The sequence below is a fragment of the Phalacrocorax aristotelis genome, chromosome 20 (genome assembly GCF_949628215.1).
Source record: "Phalacrocorax aristotelis chromosome 20, bGulAri2.1, whole genome shotgun sequence".
NCBI lineage: Eukaryota > Metazoa > Chordata > Aves > Suliformes > Phalacrocoracidae > Phalacrocorax > Phalacrocorax aristotelis.
Window position 1 is genome coordinate 8,916,257 of NC_134295.1, and position 19,603 is coordinate 8,935,859.

The 19,603-nt window shown below is 54.2% G+C and overlaps 2 long non-coding RNA genes across 2 annotated transcripts in view; both read left to right on the top strand.

Moving 5' to 3' along the window:
* LOC142066965 (uncharacterized) overlaps positions 1–19,603 on the top strand; it is a 196,536-nt gene that overhangs the window by 75,731 nt on the left and 101,202 nt on the right. The gene's annotated exons all lie outside the window — the stretch shown is intronic.
* Positions 14,779–18,381, top strand: LOC142066966 (uncharacterized). Its single transcript, XR_012663842.1, has 3 exons — positions 14,779–15,304; positions 15,577–15,917; positions 17,805–18,381. It is a non-coding gene; the product is annotated as an uncharacterized LOC142066966 (long non-coding RNA).

Sequence of the window (19,603 nt, forward strand, 5' to 3'; positions counted from 1 at the left end):
GTACTGGGACATACTGGCAGGGAACTGGGATGTACTGGGAGGGGATTGGGACGGACTGGGAGGGAACTGGGATGTTCTGGTCTGCACTGGTAGGCAACTGGGATGTACTGGGAGGAAACTGGAATGTCCCAGTTGACACCCACTTCCCTCCCAATGCCTCCCAGTATATCCCAGTTTCCTCCCAGTATATCCCAGTTTCCTCCCAGTACATCCCAGTAAATCCCAGTTCGCTACCAGTACATCCCAGTACATCGCAGTACATTCCAGTTCCGTTCCTGTACATCCCAATACATCCCCGTTCCATGCCAGTACATCCCAGTTTCCTACCAGTTCATCCCCGTACATCCCAATTCCCTCCCGGTTCACTACCACTTCTTTCCCAGTGCCTCCCAATACATCCCAGTTCCGTCCCATTACATCCCAGTACATCCCAGTTCCCTCCCAGTACGTCCCAGTTCCCTCCCACTACTGGGAGGGAACTGGGATGTACTGGGAGGCACTACAATGTGCGGGGATGCCCTGGGATGTACTGTGGAGGAACTAGGATGTAGAGGCTTGTACCGGGTTGTACCGGGTGGAACTGGCAGGGATTTGGGATGTACCAGGATCTACTGGGATGTACTGGGATGTACTGGGAGGTAACTGTTGTGTACTGGGAGTGAACTGGGAGGGACCTGGGATGTACTGGAAGGCACTACAATGTGCGGGGATGCACAGGGATGTACCGTGGAGGAACTAGGATGTACAGGCTTGTACTCGGTTGTACCGGGTGGAACTGGCAGGGATTTGAAATGTCCTAGTATCTACTAGGATGTACTGGGATGTACTGGGAGGTAACTGTTGTGTACTGGGAGTGAACTGGGAGGGAACTGTGAAGTACTGGGATGTACTTAGAGGGAAGTGGGAGGGAACTTGGATGTAGTGGGAGGGAACTGGGGTTTACTTGGAGGAAAGTGGCATGTACTGGGATGTAGTGGGATGGAACTGGGAGTGAACTGTGTGTGAACTGTGAGGGAACTGGGATGTACTGGGAGGGAACTGGGATGTACTGGGTGGAAAGTGTTGGGAACTGGGATTTACTGGGAGGGAACTGGGATGTACTGTGAGGGAACTGGGATGTACTGGGATGTACTGGGACGGACTGGGAGGGAACTGGGATGTACTGGGAGGGATCTGGGATGTACTGGGCTGCACTGGTAGGGAACTGGGATGTACTGGGAGGAAACTGGAATGTCCCAGTTGACACCCACTTCCCTCCCAGTGCCTCCCAGTATATCCCAGTTTCCTCCCAGTACATCCCAGTAAATCCCAGTTTGCTCCCAGTACATCCCAGTACATCGCAGTACATTCCAGTTCCGTTCCTGTACATCCCAATACATCCCCATTCCATGCCAGTACATCCCAGTTCCCTACCAGTTCATCCCCGTACATCCCAATTCCCTCCCGGTTCACTACCACTTCTTTCCCAGTGCCTCCCAATACATCCCAGTTCCCTCCCAGTACATCCCAGGTCCCTCCCAGTACTGGGAGGGAACTGGGATGTACTGGGAGGCACTACAATGTGCGGGGATGCCCTGGGATGTACTGTGGAGGAACTAGGATGTACAGGCTTGTACTGGGTTGTACCGGGTGGAACTGGCAGGGATTTGGGATGTACCAGGATCTACTGGGATGTACTGGGAGGTAACTGTTATGTACTGGGAAGGAACAGGGAGGGAACTGGGATGTACTGGTAGGGAACTGGGATGTACTGGGAGGGAACTGGGACGTACTGTGAGGACACTGGGATGTACTGGTATGTACTGGGAGGGAAGTGTTATGTACTGAGGGGAACTGGGACGTACTGGGATGTACTGGGAGGGAACTGTGAAGTACTGGGATGTACTGGGAGGGAACTGGGAGGGAACTGGTATGTAGTAGGATGTACTGGGTGGGAACTGGGATGTACCAGGATGTACTGGGATGTACTGGGAGGGAACTGGTATGTACTGGGAGGGAACGGGGATGTACTGGGATGTAGTGGGAGGGAACTGGGAGGGAACTGGGATGTACTGGGAGGGAACTGGTATGTACTGAGAGGGAACTGGGATGTACTGGGACATACTGGCAGGGAACTGGGATGTACTGGGAGGGGATTGGGACGGACTGGGAGGGAACTGGGATGTTCTGGTCTGCACTGGTAGGCAACTGGGATGTACTGGGAGGAAACTGGAATGTCCCAGTTGACACCCACTTCCCTCCCAATGCCTCCCAGTATATCCCAGTTTCCTCCCAGTATATCCCAGTTTCCTCCCAGTACATCCCAGTAAATCCCAGTTCGCTACCAGTACATCCCAGTACATCGCAGTACATTCCAGTTCCGTTCCTGTACATCCCAATACATCCCCGTTCCATGCCAGTACATCCCAGTTTCCTACCAGTTCATCCCCGTACATCCCAATTCCCTCCCGGTTCACTACCACTTCTTTCCCAGTGCCTCCCAATACATCCCAGTTCCGTCCCATTACATCCCAGTACATCCCAGTTCCCTCCCAGTACGTCCCAGTTCCCTCCCACTACTGGGAGGGAACTGGGATGTACTGGGAGGCACTACAATGTGCGGGGATGCCCTGGGATGTACTGTGGAGGAACTAGGATGTAGAGGCTTGTACCGGGTTGTACCGGGTGGAACTGGCAGGGATTTGGGATGTACCAGGATCTACTGGGATGTACTGGGATGTACTGGGAGGTAACTGTTGTGTACTGGGAGTGAACTGGGAGGGACCTGGGATGTACTGGAAGGCACTACAATGTGCGGGGATGCACAGGGATGTACCGTGGAGGAACTAGGATGTACAGGCTTGTACTCGGTTGTACCGGGTGGAACTGGCAGGGATTTGAAATGTCCTAGTATCTACTAGGATGTACTGGGATGTACTGGGAGGTAACTGTTGTGTACTGGGAGTGAACTGGGAGGGAACTGTGAAGTACTGGGATGTACTTAGAGGGAAGTGGGAGGGAACTTGGATGTAGTGGGAGGGAACTGGGGTTTACTTGGAGGAAAGTGGCATGTACTGGGATGTAGTGGGATGGAACTGGGAGTGAACTGTGTGTGAACTGTGAGGGAACTGGGATGTACTGGGAGGGAACTGGGATGTACTGGGTGGAAAGTGTTGGGAACTGGGATTTACTGGGAGGGAACTGGGATGTACTGTGAGGGAACTGGGATGTACTGGGATGTACTGGGACGGACTGGGAGGGAACTGGGATGTACTGGGAGGGATCTGGGATGTACTGGGCTGCACTGGTAGGGAACTGGGATGTACTGGGAGGAAACTGGAATGTCCCAGTTGACACCCACTTCCCTCCCAGTGCCTCCCAGTATATCCCAGTTTCCTCCCAGTACATCCCAGTAAATCCCAGTTTGCTCCCAGTACATCCCAGTACATCGCAGTACATTCCAGTTCCGTTCCTGTACATCCCAATACATCCCCATTCCATGCCAGTACATCCCAGTTCCCTACCAGTTCATCCCCGTACATCCCAATTCCCTCCCGGTTCACTACCACTTCTTTCCCAGTGCCTCCCAATACATCCCAGTTCCCTCCCAGTACATCCCAGGTCCCTCCCAGTACTGGGAGGGAACTGGGATGTACTGGGAGGCACTACAATGTGCGGGGATGCCCTGGGATGTACTGTGGAGGAACTAGGATGTACAGGCTTGTACTGGGTTGTACCGGGTGGAACTGGCAGGGATTTGGGATGTACCAGGATCTACTGGGATGTACTGGGAGGTAACTGTTATGTACTGGGAAGGAACAGGGAGGGAACTGGGATGTACTGGTAGGGAACTGGGATGTACTGGGAGGGAACTGGGACGTACTGTGAGGACACTGGGATGTACTGGTATGTACTGGGAGGGAAGTGTTATGTACTGAGGGGAACTGGGACGTACTGGGATGTACTGGGAGGGAACTGTGAAGTACTGGGATGTACTGGGAGGGAACTGGGAGGGAACTGGTATGTAGTAGGATGTACTGGGTGGGAACTGGGATGTACCAGGATGTACTGGGATGTACTGGGAGGGAACTGGTATGTACTGGGAGGGAACGGGGATGTACTGGGATGTAGTGGGAGGGAACTGGGAGGGAACTGGGATGTACTGGGAGGGAACTGGTATGTACTGGGACATACTGGCAGGGAACTGGGATGTACTGGGAGGGGATTGGGACGGACTGGGAGGGAACTGGGATGTTCTGGTCTGCACTGGTAGGCAACTGGGATGTACTGGGAGGAAACTGGAATGTCCCAGTTGACACCCACTTCCCTCCCAATGCCTCCCAGTATATCCCAGTTTCCTCCCAGTATATCCCAGTTTCCTCCCAGTACATCCCAGTAAATCCCAGTTCGCTACCAGTACATCCCAGTACATCGCAGTACATTCCAGTTCCGTTCCTGTACATCCCAATACATCCCCGTTCCATGCCAGTACATCCCAGTTTCCTACCAGTTCATCCCCGTACATCCCAATTCCCTCCCGGTTCACTACCACTTCTTTCCCAGTGCCTCCCAATAAATCCCAGTTCCGTCCCATTACATCCCAGTACATCCCAGTTCCCTCCCAGTACGTCCCAGTTCCCTCCCACTACTGGGAGGGAACTGGGATGTACTGGGAGGCACTACAATGTGCGGGGATGCCCTGGGATGTACTGTGGAGGAACTAGGATGTAGAGGCTTGTACCGGGTTGTACCGGGTGGAACTGGCAGGGATTTGGGATGTACCAGGATCTACTGGGATGTACTGGGATGTACTGGGAGGTAACTGTTGTGTACTGGGAGTGAACTGGGAGGGACCTGGGATGTACTGGAAGGCACTACAATGTGCGGGGATGCACAGGGATGTACCGTGGAGGAACTAGGATGTACAGGCTTGTACTCGGTTGTACCGGGTGGAACTGGCAGGGATTTGAAATGTCCTAGTATCTACTAGGATGTACTGGGATGTACTGGGAGGTAACTGTTGTGTACTGGGAGTGAACTGGGAGGGAACTGTGAAGTACTGGGATGTACTTAGAGGGAAGTGGGAGGGAACTTGGATGTAGTGGGAGGGAACTGGGGTTTACTTGGAGGAAAGTGGCATGTACTGGGATGTAGTGGGATGGAACTGGGAGTGAACTGTGTGTGAACTGTGAGGGAACTGGGATGTACTGGGAGGGAACTGGGATGTACTGGGTGGAAAGTGTTGGGAACTGGGATTTACTGGGAGGGAACTGGGATGTACTGTGAGGGAACTGGGATGTACTGGGATGTACTGGGACGGACTGGGAGGGAACTGGGATGTACTGGGAGGGATCTGGGATGTACTGGGCTGCACTGGTAGGGAACTGGGATGTACTGGGAGGAAACTGGAATGTCCGAGTTGACACCCACTTCCCTCCCAGTGCCTCCCAGTATATCCCAGTTTCCTCCCAGTACATCCCAGTACATCGCAGTACATTCCAGTTCCGTTCCTGTACATCCCAATACATCCCCATTCCATGCCAGTACATCCCAGTTCCCTACCAGTTCATCCCCGTACATCCCAATTCCCTCCCGGTTCACTACCACTTCTTTCCCAGTGCCTCCCAATACATCCCAGTTCCCTCCCAGTACATCCCAGGTCCCTCCCAGTACTGGGAGGGAACTGGGATGTACTGGGAGGCACTACAATGTGCGGGGATGCCCTGGGATGTACTGTGGAGGAACTAGGATGTACAGGCTTGTACTGGGTTGTACCGGGTGGAACTGGCAGGGATTTGGGATGTACCAGGATCTACTGGGATGTACTGGGAGGTAACTGTTATGTACTGGGAAGGAACAGGGAGGGAACTGGGATGTACTGGGAGGGAACTGGGATGTACTGGGAGGGAACTGGGACGTACTGTGAGGACACTGGGATGTACTGGTATGTACTGGGAGGGAAGTGTTATGTACTGAGGGGAACTGGGACGTACTGGGATGTACTGGGAGGGAACTGTGAAGTACTGGGATGTACTGGGAGTGAACTGGGAGGGAACTGGTATGTAGTAGGATGTACTGGGTGGGAACTGGGATGTACCGGGAGGGAACTGGGATGTACTGGGAGGGAACTGGTATGTACTGGGAGGGAACTGGGATGTACTGGGATGTAGTGGGAGGGAACTGGGAGGAAACTGGGATGTACTGGGAGGGAACTGGTATGTACTGGGAGGGAACTGGGATGTACTGGGACATACTGGCAGGGAACTGGGATGTACTGGGAGGGGATTGGGACGGACTGGGAGGGAACTGGGATGTTCTGGGCTGCACTGGTAGGCAACTGGGATGTACTGGGAGGAAACTGGAATGTCCCAGTTGACACCCACTTCCCTCCCAATGCCTCCCAGTATATCCCAGTTTCCTCCCAGTATATCCCAGTTTCCTCCCAGTACATCCCAGTAAATCCCAGCTCGCTGCCAGTACATGCCAATACATCGCTGTACATTCCAGTTCCGTTCCTGTACATCCCAATACATCCCCGTTATATTCCAGTACATCCCAGTTTCCTACCAGTTCATCCCCGTACATCCCAATTCCCTCCCGGTTCACTACCACTTCTTTCCCAGTGCCTCCCAATACATCCCAGTTCCGTCCCATTACATCCCAGTACATCCCAGTTCCCTCCCAGTATATCCCAGTTTCCTCCCAGTATATCCCAGTTTCCTCCCAGTACATCCCAGTAAATCCCAGCTCGCTGCCAGTACATGCCAATACATCGCTGTACATTCCAGTTCTGTTCCTGTACATCCCAATACATCCCCGTTCCATGCCAGTACATCCCAGTTCCCTACCAGTTCATCCCCGTACATCCCAATTCCCTCCCGGTTCACTACCAGTTCTTTCCCAGTGCCTCCCAATACATCCCAGTTCCGTCCCATTACATCCCAGTACATCTCAGTTCCCTCCCAGTACGTCCCAGTTCCCTCCCAGTACGTCCCAGTTCCCTCCCAGTACATCCCAGTTCCCTCCCAGTACTGGGAGGGACCTGGGATGTACTGGGAGGCACTTCAATGTGCGGGGATGCCCTGGGATGTACTGTGGAGGAACTAGGATGTACAGGCTTGTACTGGGTTGTACCGGGTGGAACTGGCAGGGATTTGGGATGTACCAGGATCTACTGGGATGTACTGGGATGTACTGGGAGGTAACTGTTGTGTACTGGGAGTGAACTGGGAGGGAACTGTGAAGTACTGGGATGTACTTAGAGGGAACTGGGATATACTGGGAGGGAACTGGGATGGAATGGGAGGGAACTGGGATGTAGTGGGACATACTGGGAGGGAACTGGGATGTACTGGGATGTACTGGGAGGGAACTGGGATGGACTGGGTGGAAAGTGTTGGGAATTGGGATTTACTGGGAGGGAACTGGGATGGACTGGGAGGGAACTGGGATGTAGTGTGACATACTGGGAGGGAACTGGGATGTACTGGGGTGTACTGGGAGGGAATTGTTATGTACCGAGGGGGAACTGGGATGTACTGGGAGTGAACTGTGAAGTACTGGGATGTACTTAGAGGGAAGTGGGAGGGAACTTGGATGTAGTGGGAGGGAACTGGGATTTACTTGGAGGAAAGTGGCATGTACTGGGCTGTACTGGAATGGAACTGGGAGTGAACTGTGTGTGAACTGTGTGTGAACTGGGATGTACTGTGAGGGAACTGGGAGGGAACTGGGATGTACTGGGACAGACTGGGAGGGATCTGGGATGTACTGGGAGGGATCTGGGATGTACTGGGCTGCACTGGTAGGGAACTGGGATGTACTGGGAGGAAACTGGAATGTCCCAGTTGACACCCACTTCCCTCCCAGTGCCTCCCAGTATATCCCAGTTTCCTCCCAGTACATCCCAGTAAATCCCAGTTCGCTGCCAGTACATCCCAGTACATCGCAGTACATTCCAGTTCCGTTCCTGTACATCCCAATACATCCCCGTTCCATGCCAGTACATCCCAGTTTCCTACCAGTTCATCCCCGTACATCCCAATTCCCTCCCGGTTCACTACCACTTCTTTCCCAGTGCCTCCCAATACATCCCAGTTCCGTCCCATTACATCCCAGTACATCCCAGTTCCCTCCCAGTACATCCCAGTTCCCTCCCAGTACTGGGAGGGAACTGGGATGTACTGGGAGGCACTACAATGTGCGGGGATGCCCTGGGATGTACTGTGGAGGAACTAGGATGTACAGGCTTGTACTCGGTTGTACTGGGTGGAACTGGCAGGGATTTGGGATGTACCAGGATCTACTGGGATGTACTGGGATGTACTGGGAGGTAACTGTTATGTACTGGGAAGGAACTGGTAGGGAACTGGGATGTACTGGGAGGGAACTGGGATGTACTGGGAGGGAACTGGGACGTACTGTGAGGACACTGGGATGTACTGGTATGTACTGGGAGGGAAGTGTTATGTACTGAGGGGAACTGGGACGTACTGGGATGTACTGGGAGGGAACTGTGAAGTACTGGGATGTACTGGGAGTGAACTGGGAGGGAACTGGTATGTAGTAGGATGTACTGGGTGGGAACTGGGATGTACTGTGAGGGAACTGGGATGTACTGGGAGGGAACTGGTATGTACTGGGAGGGAACTGGGATGTAGTGGGAGGGAACTGGGAGGGAACTGGGATTTACTGGGAGGGAACTGGGATGTACTGGGACATACTGGCAGGGAACTGGGACGTACTGGGAGGGGATTGGGACGGACTGGGAGGGAACTGTTATGTACTGGGAGGGAACTGGGACGTACTGTGAGGACACTGGGATATACTGGTATGTACTGGGAGGGAAGTGTTATGTACTGAGGGGAACTGGGACGTACTGGGATGTGCTGGGAGGGAACTGTGAAGTCCTGGGATGTACTTAGCAGCAACTGGGAGGGAACTGGGATGTAGTGTGATGTACTGGGAGGGAACTGGCATGTACTGGGATGTACTGGAATGGAACTGGGAGTGAACTGTGTGTGAACTGGGAGTGAACTGTGTGTGAACTGTGAGGGAACTGGGATGTACTGGGAAGGAAATGGGAGAGAACTGAGATGTACTGGAGGGAACTGGGATGTAGTGGGATATACTGGAGGGAACTGGAATGGACTAAGAGGGAACTGGGACGTACTGGGAGGGAACTAGGACGCACTGGTAGGGAACTGGGACGGAACTGGGATGTACTGGGACGTACTGGGAGGGAACTGGGACGTACAGGGAGGTAACTGTTGTGTACTGGGAGTGAACTGGCAGGGAACTGGTATGTAGTAGGATGTACTGGGAGGGAACTGGGATGTACTGGGACGGACTGGGAGGGAACTGGGACGGACTGGGAGGGAACTGGGACGGACTGGGATGCACTGGTAGGGAACTGGGATGTACTGGGAGGAAACTGGAATGTCCCAGTTGACACCCACTTCCCTCCCAGTTTCCTCCCAGTATATCCCAGTTTCCTCCCAGTACATCCCAGTAAATCCCAGTTCGCTCCCAGTACATCCCAGTACATTCCAGTTCCGTTCCTGTACATCCCAATACATCCCAGTTCCATGCCAGTACATCCCAGTTTCCTACCAGTTCATCCCCGTACATCCCAATTCCCTCCCGGTTCACTACCACTTCTTTCCCAGTGCCTCCCAGTACATCCCAGTTCCGTCCCATTACATCCCAGTACATCCCAGTTCCCTCCCAGTACATCCCAGGTCCCTCCCAGTACTGGGAGGGAACTGGGATGTACTGGGAGGCACTACAATGTGCGGGGATGCCCTGGGATGTACCGTGGAGGAACTAGGATGTACAGGCTTGTACTGGGTTGTACCGGGTGGAACTGGCAGGGATTTGGGATGTACCAGGATGTACTGGGATGTACTGGGATGTACTGGGAGGTAACTGTTATGTACTGGGAGTGAACTGGGAGGGAACTGGGATGTACTGGGATGGAACTGGGATGTACTGGGAGTGAACTGGTATGTAGTAGGATGTACTGGGTGGGAACTGGGATGTACCAGGATGTACTGGGATGTACTGGGATGTACTGGGAGGGAACTGGTATGTACTGGGAGGGAACTGGGATGTAGTGGGAGGGAACTGGGAGGGAACTGGGATTTACTGGGAGGGAACTGGGATGTACTGGGACATACTGTGAGGGAACTGGGATGTACTGGGAGGGGATTGGGACGGACTGGGAGGGAACTGGGATGTACTGGGAGGCACTACAATGTGCGGGGATGCCCTGGGATGTACTGTGGAGGAACTAGGATGTACAGGCTTGTACTCGGTTGTACTGGGTGGAACTGGCAGGGATTTGGGATGTACCAGGATCTACTGGGATGTACTGGGATGTACTGGGAGGTAACTGTTATGTACTGGGAAGGAACTGGTAGGGAACTGGGATGTACTGGGAGGGAACTGGGATGTACTGGGAGGGAACTGGGACGTACTGTGAGGACACTGGGATGTACTGGTATGTACTGGGAGGGAAGTGTTATGTACTGAGGGGAACTGGGACGTACTGGGATGTACTGGGAGGGAACTGTGAAGTACTGGGATGTACTGGGAGTGAACTGGGAGGGAACTGGTATGTAGTAGGATGTACTGGGTGGGAACTGGGATGTACTGTGAGGGAACTGGGATGTACTGGGAGGGAACTGGTATGTACTGGGAGGGAACTGGGATGTAGTGGGAGGGAACTGGGAGGGAACTGGGATTTACTGGGAGGGAACTGGGATGTACTGGGACATACTGGCAGGGAACTGGGACGTACTGGGAGGGGATTGGGACGGACTGGGAGGGAACTGTTATGTACTGGGAGGGAACTGGGACGTACTGTGAGGACACTGGGATATACTGGTATGTACTGGGAGGGAAGTGTTATGTACTGAGGGGAACTGGGACGTACTGGGATGTGCTGGGAGGGAACTGTGAAGTCCTGGGATGTACTTAGCAGCAACTGGGAGGGAACTGGGATGTAGTGTGATGTACTGGGAGGGAACTGGCATGTACTGGGATGTACTGGAATGGAACTGGGAGTGAACTGTGTGTGAACTGGGAGTGAACTGTGTGTGAACTGTGAGGGAACTGGGATGTACTGGGAAGGAAATGGGAGAGAACTGAGATGTACTGGAGGGAACTGGGATGTAGTGGGATATACTGGAGGGAACTGGAATGGACTAAGAGGGAACTGGGACGTACTGGGAGGGAACTAGGACGCACTGGTAGGGAACTGGGACGGAACTGGGATGTACTGGGACGTACTGGGAGGGAACTGGGACGTACAGGGAGGTAACTGTTGTGTACTGGGAGTGAACTGGCAGGGAACTGGTATGTAGTAGGATGTACTGGGAGGGAACTGGGATGTACTGGGACGGACTGGGAGGGAACTGGGACGGACTGGGAGGGAACTGGGACGGACTGGGATGCACTGGTAGGGAACTGGGATGTACTGGGAGGAAACTGGAATGTCCCAGTTGACACCCACTTCCCTCCCAGTTTCCTCCCAGTATATCCCAGTTTCCTCCCAGTACATCCCAGTAAATCCCAGTTCGCTCCCAGTACATCCCAGTACATTCCAGTTCCGTTCCTGTACATCCCAATACATCCCAGTTCCATGCCAGTACATCCCAGTTTCCTACCAGTTCATCCCCGTACATCCCAATTCCCTCCCGGTTCACTACCACTTCTTTCCCAGTGCCTCCCAGTACATCCCAGTTCCGTCCCATTACATCCCAGTACATCCCAGTTCCCTCCCAGTACATCCCAGGTCCCTCCCAGTACTGGGAGGGAACTGGGATGTACTGGGAGGCACTACAATGTGCGGGGATGCCCTGGGATGTACCGTGGAGGAACTAGGATGTACAGGCTTGTACTGGGTTGTACCGGGTGGAACTGGCAGGGATTTGGGATGTACCAGGATGTACTGGGATGTACTGGGATGTACTGGGAGGTAACTGTTATGTACTGGGAGTGAACTGGGAGGGAACTGGGATGTACTGGGATGGAACTGGGATGTACTGGGAGTGAACTGGTATGTAGTAGGATGTACTGGGTGGGAACTGGGATGTACCAGGATGTACTGGGATGTACTGGGATGTACTGGGAGGGAACTGGTATGTACTGGGAGGGAACTGGGATGTAGTGGGAGGGAACTGGGAGGGAACTGGGATTTACTGGGAGGGAACTGGGATGTACTGGGACATACTGTGAGGGAACTGGGATGTACTGGGAGGGGATTGGGACGGACTGGGAGGGAACTGGGATGTACTGGGAGGGAACTGGGACGTACTGTGAGGACACTGGGATGTACTGGTATGTACTGGGAGGGAAGTGTTATGTACTGAGGGGAACTGGGACGTACTGGGATGTGCTGGGAGGGAACTGTGAAGTACTGGGGTGTACTTAGCAGGAACTGGGAGGGAACTGGGATGTAGTGTGATGTACTGGGAGGGAACTGGCATGTACTGGGATGTACTGGAATGGAACTGGGAGTGAACTGTGTGTGAACTGTGAGGGAACTGGGATATACTGGGAGGGGACTGGCATGTACTGGGATGTACTGGAATGGAAGTGGGAGTGAACTGTGTTTGAACTGTGAGGGAACTGAGATGTACTGGAGGGAACTGGGATGTACTGGGATATACTGGAGGGAACTGGAATGGACTAAGAGGGAACTGGGACGTACTGGGAGGGAACTAGGACGCACTGGTAGGGAACTGGGACGGAACTGGGATGTACTGGGACGTACTGGGAGGGAACTGGGACGTACTGGGAGGTAACTGTTGTGTACTGGGAGTGAACTGGGAGGGAACTGGTATGTAGTAGGATGTACTGGGAGGGAACTGGGATGTACTGGGACGGACTGGGAGGGAACTGGGATGTACTGGGATGGAACTTTGAAGTACTGGGATGTACTTAGAGGAAACTGGGAGGCAACTGGCATGTACTGGGATGTACTGGAATGGAACTGGGAGTGAACTGTGTGTGAACTGTGAGGGAACTGGGATGTACTGGGAGGGAACTGGGACGGACTGGGAGGGAACTGGGACGGACTGGGAGGGAAATGGGATGTACTGGGCTGCACTGGTAGGGAACTGGGATGTACTGGGAGGAAACTGGAATGTCCCAGTTGACACCCACTTCCCTCCCAATGCCTCCCAGTATATCCCAGTTTCCTCCCAGTACATCCCAGTAAATCCCAGCTCGCTGCCAGTACATGCCAATACATCGCCGTACATTCCAGTTCCGTTCCTGTACATCCCAATACATCCCCGTTCCATGCCAGTACATCCCAGTTCCCTACCAGTTCATCCCCGTACATCCCAATTCCCTCCCGGTTCACTACCACTTCTTTCCCAGTGCCTCCCAATACATCCCAGTTCCGTCCCATTACATCCCAGTACATCCCAGTTCCCTCCCAGTACATCCCAGCTCCCTCCCAGTACTGGGAGGGAACTGGGACGTACTGGGAGGCACTACAATGTGCGGGGATGCCCTGGGATGTACCGTGGAGGAACTAGGATGTACAGGCTTGTACTGGGTTGTACCGGGTGGAACTGGCAGGGATTTGGGATGTACCAGGATCTACTGGGATGTACTGGGATGTACTGGGAGGTAACTGTTATGTACTGGGAAGGAACAGGGAGGGAACTGGGATGTACTGGTAGGGAACTGGGATGTACTGTGAGGGAACTGGGACGTACTGTGAGGACACTGGGATGTACTGTTATGTACGGGGAGGGAAGTGTTATGTACTGAGGGGAACTGGGACGTACTGGGATGTGCTGGGAGGGAACTGTGAAGTACTGGGATGTACTTAGAGGGAACTGGGATGTACTGGGAGGGAACTGTGAAGTACTGGGATGTACTGGGATGGAACTGGGATGGAACTGGGATGGAACTGGGAGGGAACTGGTATGTAGTAGGATGTACTGGGTGGGAACTGGGATGTACCAGGATGTACTGGGATGTACTGGGAGGGAACTGTTATGTACTGGGAGGGAACTGGGATGTACTGGGATGTACTGGGAGGGAACTGGGATGTACTGTGAGGGAACTGGGATGTACTGGGACATACTGGCAGGGAACTGGGATGTACTGGGAGGGAATCGGGATGTAATGGGAGGGAACTGGGATGTATTGGGAGGGAAGTGTTATGTACCAAGGGGGAACTGGGACGTACTGGGATGTAGTGGGAGTGAACTGTGAAGTACTGGGATGTACTGTGAGGGAACTGGGATGTACTGGGAGGGAACTTTGAAGTACTGGGATGTACTTAGAGGAAACTGGGAGGCAACTGGCATGTACTGGGATGTACTGGAATGGAACTGGGTGTGAACTGTGTGTGAACTGGTAGGGAACTGGGATGTACTGTGAGGGAACTGGGATGTACTGGGACGGACTGGGAAGGAACTGGGACGGACTGGGAGGGATCTGGGATGTACTGGGCTGCACTGGTAGGCAACTGGGATGTACTGGGAGGGAACTGGGATGTACTGGGCGTCGCTGGGAGGGAGCTGGGATGTACTGGGATCCATACTGTGTGGCATGTTGGTCATTACTGGGACGCACTGGTCTATACGCGCGGGCTGATATCTGACCCCTCTGGCCCCACCCACCTTTGCGACAGGCCCCGCCCCCTGGCGAGGGCCTGGTGGGGTGGGGCCGTGCTCGTGTGCTCCCCAGCATCCCCAGTTAGCAACAGGTCCCACCCCCTGGTGACAGCCTGGGGGTGTTGCTGGTGCTGCCTGGCCCCACCCTCCATAGCAACAGGCCCTGCCCTTGGTGATGGCTCCAGGGGCATTGCCAGCGTCCCTTTGGACACACCCCCTTAGTGACAGGCCCCACCCCCCGGCAACGGCCCGGGGGGCGGTGCCGGCTCTCTCCCCTTAGCGACAGGCCCCACCCCCCGGCAACGGCCCGGGGGGCGGTGCCGGCTCTCTCCCCTTAGCGACAGGCCCCGCCCCCCGGCAACAGCCCGAGCCTGTGTTTGCTCCGCTCGGGGGGCTCGGTTTGGGTGTTTTCTCTCCCCCCTCCCTCCCGTGCCGGGAACTCCAGGCGGCTCTCGTACGGCTCCCGGGGCCTTCACCCCCCGGGGGGCTCGGCCCGCCCCTTTCGCGGGGCGCTGTGGGAAGGGCGGGGGCGGGGCCCGGGGGTCGAAGAGCCCCGGCTCTGGCCCTGGGCTTCTCTGGCGTCGGTGCTCCCGTGTTCCCTCGGGCGGTCGCAGCTTTGGGGCTGTCTCAGCCCCCCGGGCAGGCGTGCTCTGGCGTTTAGAGAAGCGGAGGCGTTGCCTGAGGTAAGGATTCCAGAGCTTGGCACTCTTTGGCGGCATCTGTACTAGAAAGGTCCCTTGTGGCCTGCTTTGCTTTTTTTCTCCCAGGATGCTGTTTTGGGCGCTGAGGGGGCGGTGAGACGGGTTAGTGGTATGGTGTTCTGTTTGGGGTTTGGTTTTTGCTTTGCTGTTTTTTTTCCCCTCGTGAGATCATTTTATTGTGCTGCTGCAATTCCTGTCTTTACTGAACCCGGAACCTTGGGGGTTTTCACTAGTTGTGCCGTTCACTGTTTCAGGTGTTGCCTTGGCCTCTCAACAGCCGTGGCACAACCTGCAGCGATGCTGCCTCTCCAGGCCCCCGCAGGCCCCGCTTTCTTGTCCAGCCAGGCGGGAAAGCGTGGTTGTTGCAGAAACAGCTACGCCCTGCGACTCCTCCTCAGGTTGTTGGCTCGGCCCCAACAGCGTACAGGCTGCTGAGGTCACCGCCTCCGCGCGGGACGCAGGCGGCCCGGAGAGCTTTACCCCGCGCCATTTCCGTCCCCTCTGGGCAGCAGCGGAGCTGCCGCCGCTTCAGGCGGCCGCTTTCTCGAGGGCGAGGAGCTGGGATGACAACGGGCCGCTGCAGACTCTGGTCAGGGTAAGAGGCTGTTCCCTGGGGAGCCGGCGCAGGGGGAGCGGAGGTACGCACGGGCACTTGTCGGTGCCCCTGGCCGGTAGAGGGAAGGTTAAACTGTTAGAGTGCAAATAAATACATATTATTTAGGGAGGAGTCGTGACTAAATTTAATCACACCTATTACTGAACAAACCAGGCAGTCATTATTCCTAATCTGTAGTTAAAAAAAATAAAGGCAGTCCTTTTTTATGCCATAAATAGAGTTGCGAGTCATTAATAGCTCAATCTAAATACAGCCGTTACTAAATGAACTGCAGGCATTAATGACTCCTGATCAGAAACAAAATAAGGAAATTTTCGAATCTAGAATGAAAATCGACCCGGAAAGCTAAATTGGGAGCGGGTAGTACTGAAATTGTAACAGGGCTGTTAGAAAGTTCAGAGGCAGCGACAGCTCCTGCTTCCAACCCAAGCAGTAAACGAAGCTTTAGGTTCTTAAATGAAGAGAAATAAAGGTGAGCTGTTAAACAGTGGCTGGGGTCAAGCGTAGCTATTAAGAAAATTTGCAGGTACGGGTGATTCCTGAGCAGAACTAACAATTCCAGAAGATTTAGATTTAAAAACTACAGAGCTAATGGAGTGCCACAACCGCCCGGATGTAACTGCAGCCGCTTTGGGGGAATGCCCCAGCCCCCCCAGCCACCGCTATTAATTACTGCCAAGGAGAGCGAAAGTGAAAGTAGAAGCAGTGCAGGTGAAGTGTGAGCAGTACGCTTTTTCCTAAGTCATCTCTTCGTGTCAGGAGAGGAAAGAAAATGGAAAGATGTTTGCAGGGGGTCTGTGCTGGGTTACCTGCGCGTCTCTTCCGTGCGTCCTTGAGGAGACATTTAGCTCCTGTTGGGCGCTCGCAGGTGGAGACAGGGCGAGCTGGAGGCAGGATCGGTGCCGGCACTGATAAAGGGATGGGCAACGAGCGGAGAGAAGAGGGGGCAAGGGCTGAAAAAGGGTCACCGGTTCTGCAGGGAAGGCAGCGGGATGTGACTCGGCAACCGCTCTGACGAGCGCAGGGTCATTCGCTGCGATGAAGTCAGGGTCTGCGGCTGGCCCGGAGAGGCAGCAGAAATCCCAAACTCTTTGCAGGGATACCGGCCAGATTAGGGCAACACCTGAACAGTAAAACCATTTAGGGGAAGCAGAGCTGGGCTGCACCGCGTGGCCAACCTCCCTCTTCTCCGTGAGTCCCAAAGGGGCAGCTCCAAGAATGTGCTGAGAATTCATCCCTTGCGCTAAAAATGAGACGCAAGTAGCACCCACCCGTGAATTTTATTTTCTCTCTCGCTCTGCGGCTCCTGCCTGCTTGTCTCTCCTCAGTGCTCACCTGCACCTGTGCTCGGATGGGGCAGCTGAGGGAAGGTGCTGCCATCTCCCCAGCCCCGGCGGACCGCCCCTCAGCTGTGTCCTCTGTCAGGGAGCGTCGTCATCTCTCCTGCCTCCCAGAGCGTGTCCTGTAGTGGCAGACGCGCGGGCTTTTCCCTGCACGCGCATACGGGAAGGGAAGGGAAGGGAAGGGAAGCACAGTGAGAGCTGGGCTTGTCAAAGAGTAATGGGGGTGGTGGGAAGCGTAGCTAGAACCGGAGAGCTACAGCGCAAAAGCGAAGCGGACGGGACACAAAAGTAAAATGGTGCACAGGAATGCTGAGGAGAGAACTCCCGCAGCACACAGGAAATCAGTGTCAGAATCTATTGTCTTCTGACTGCCAAATTAAAAATAATGGCACGCTTTGCAACGCTAAGCTCGCTCTAATCGTCTGAACTGTTTCTTTCCAACCCCCACCGCCCCCAGCACACCGCTCAGCCTCCTCAGCCTGAAATGCCTTGTTTTCCTTCTTTTTTTTTTTTTTTATGACAGGGCAACTTCTGTTCCCGAGGTGGTGCCTACGGTACAGCTATCTCTTCGAAGACAGTTTGGTTTAGGTCAGAGAATGTTGAGCCTGGACTGAATCAGCCTCTGTTTCTATTTCTGGAAATCGTCGGTCCTGTGCATCAAGCCCGGAAAAAAGGAAATATGAACCAAAGGACGTGGGGCCTGCAGGGCTAGGAAATTATTTGAGAAGAGGTTCAGTGGGGAAATGACTCTTTGTCTGTGGGGCGTCCAGGCAAGCAACCCAGCTGCTAGAAAGCGGCGCTGTCCCCAGGATGGCCTCGGCGGTCCCGTTGGAGTCGGGGCAACAAGGACAAGGCAGGGTGAAGCATCTGGCCTGCCGTGTGGAACGTGACTGTACAAAGCACGTGTGATGCACTGCAAGTTTACTTGTTTAAACTGTGAGTTAAAGAAGGTGTGCGGTTGCTTTGTAAACAGCCGACGCTCTAAAGCTACACCCATCTAACTGCTAGCTGTATTAAATCTATCGTATTGCTGTTTCTGCATTAAAAAATAAAAAAGAAAAAACCCAACACACCTATGTAAGCACTTCTAAGTACAACGGAAAACCACTGTTTAACGCGTGGCATGTGTGGGTTGTTTTTTTGGGGTGGGAGGGTGGGGTGTATGACAAAAACCTGCGAGAGACACACGCACATACGCACATGTCATGTTTAGCGCTCACCTAAACCCAAAAAAGAAAATCCACTCTTTATTTTGCAGCATTAGCATTAGCTTCCAGCGCACAGCCTGAGCGCACACCTCTGCTCTCACCGTCTGCTCCCTCTTCAACCGTGTGTGGCTGTCATCAGCTTGCACAGGCTTTGCTCGTGCAAGTTTCCGCGACAGCTTACGAGAAGGCAGGGAAACCAACCCAGCAAGACGCGTAGTGCCTTCCTCTATGGGCTCCGTCCAGCCTTTGTTAAAATGAGCAGAAAAGAAATCTGCTGCTGCCTTTACCCTGACTGACTCTTACAGAGAGCATCTGACTTGACCCGCAGCAAAGCGATGCCCCAGGCAGCAGCACGTATTGGCGCGGACCGCGGTTTCACCCACCTGTTTTACTGGGCCGGTCCTTTCCCACGGCCGATGCCGCAGATGTGGCGCGCCCCACCCCCAAACCTCTTTACGAGGGTTCCCTGGGCTCTGCAAGTCGCCTGCTGGACGTGTTGCTGATTCAGGCACGGGCAAAGTCAGCTTCTTCGCTGGCCTCGGGCCAGGGCAGCCACGTACTCGAGGGAAACTCAGAATATCTCCAGCGAGATCTCACCGGGAGGCTGGGACCTCGTCAGTAGGGGAGAAAGCCAAGCGACTGACACTGAAAGGGAGCTCTTTGCTAGGCTGTAGATCGTAAAGTTAACAAAGAAAACAAACCTGCCTTTTTAAAAATGCCCTCTTTTGAGTCTGCCACATTTGATACGGATTTTTTAAATTGCAGGGTATATCTCCTACAGGCCTCATGCAAAGGGAAGTGAGTACCTCTGGCTCTCAGGACAAGGGGGTCCCTCAGGAGCCCAGGTGCTCACGCCAGCCGGCATCTGGCACAGCACAGGGCAGGAGCTTTGGCAGTAGTACGTGAGCTGAGAATGAGAGTTAGGCAGCACTGCGCGCTTCTCCTGTGAGCCGCCGAGGCTCGCGCGCTGTACCTTCCACAAATAAAAGGCCAGAAGAGTCAGCATTTCTGCTAGTTCCAGCCTCATCCGTACCCTCGTCGGTGTAGCTGTAAGCAAGTGTCCCGTAGCGACTGGGAGCGTGGCAGCTGGGCTTCCTGCGCTGCCTTAGGTTGT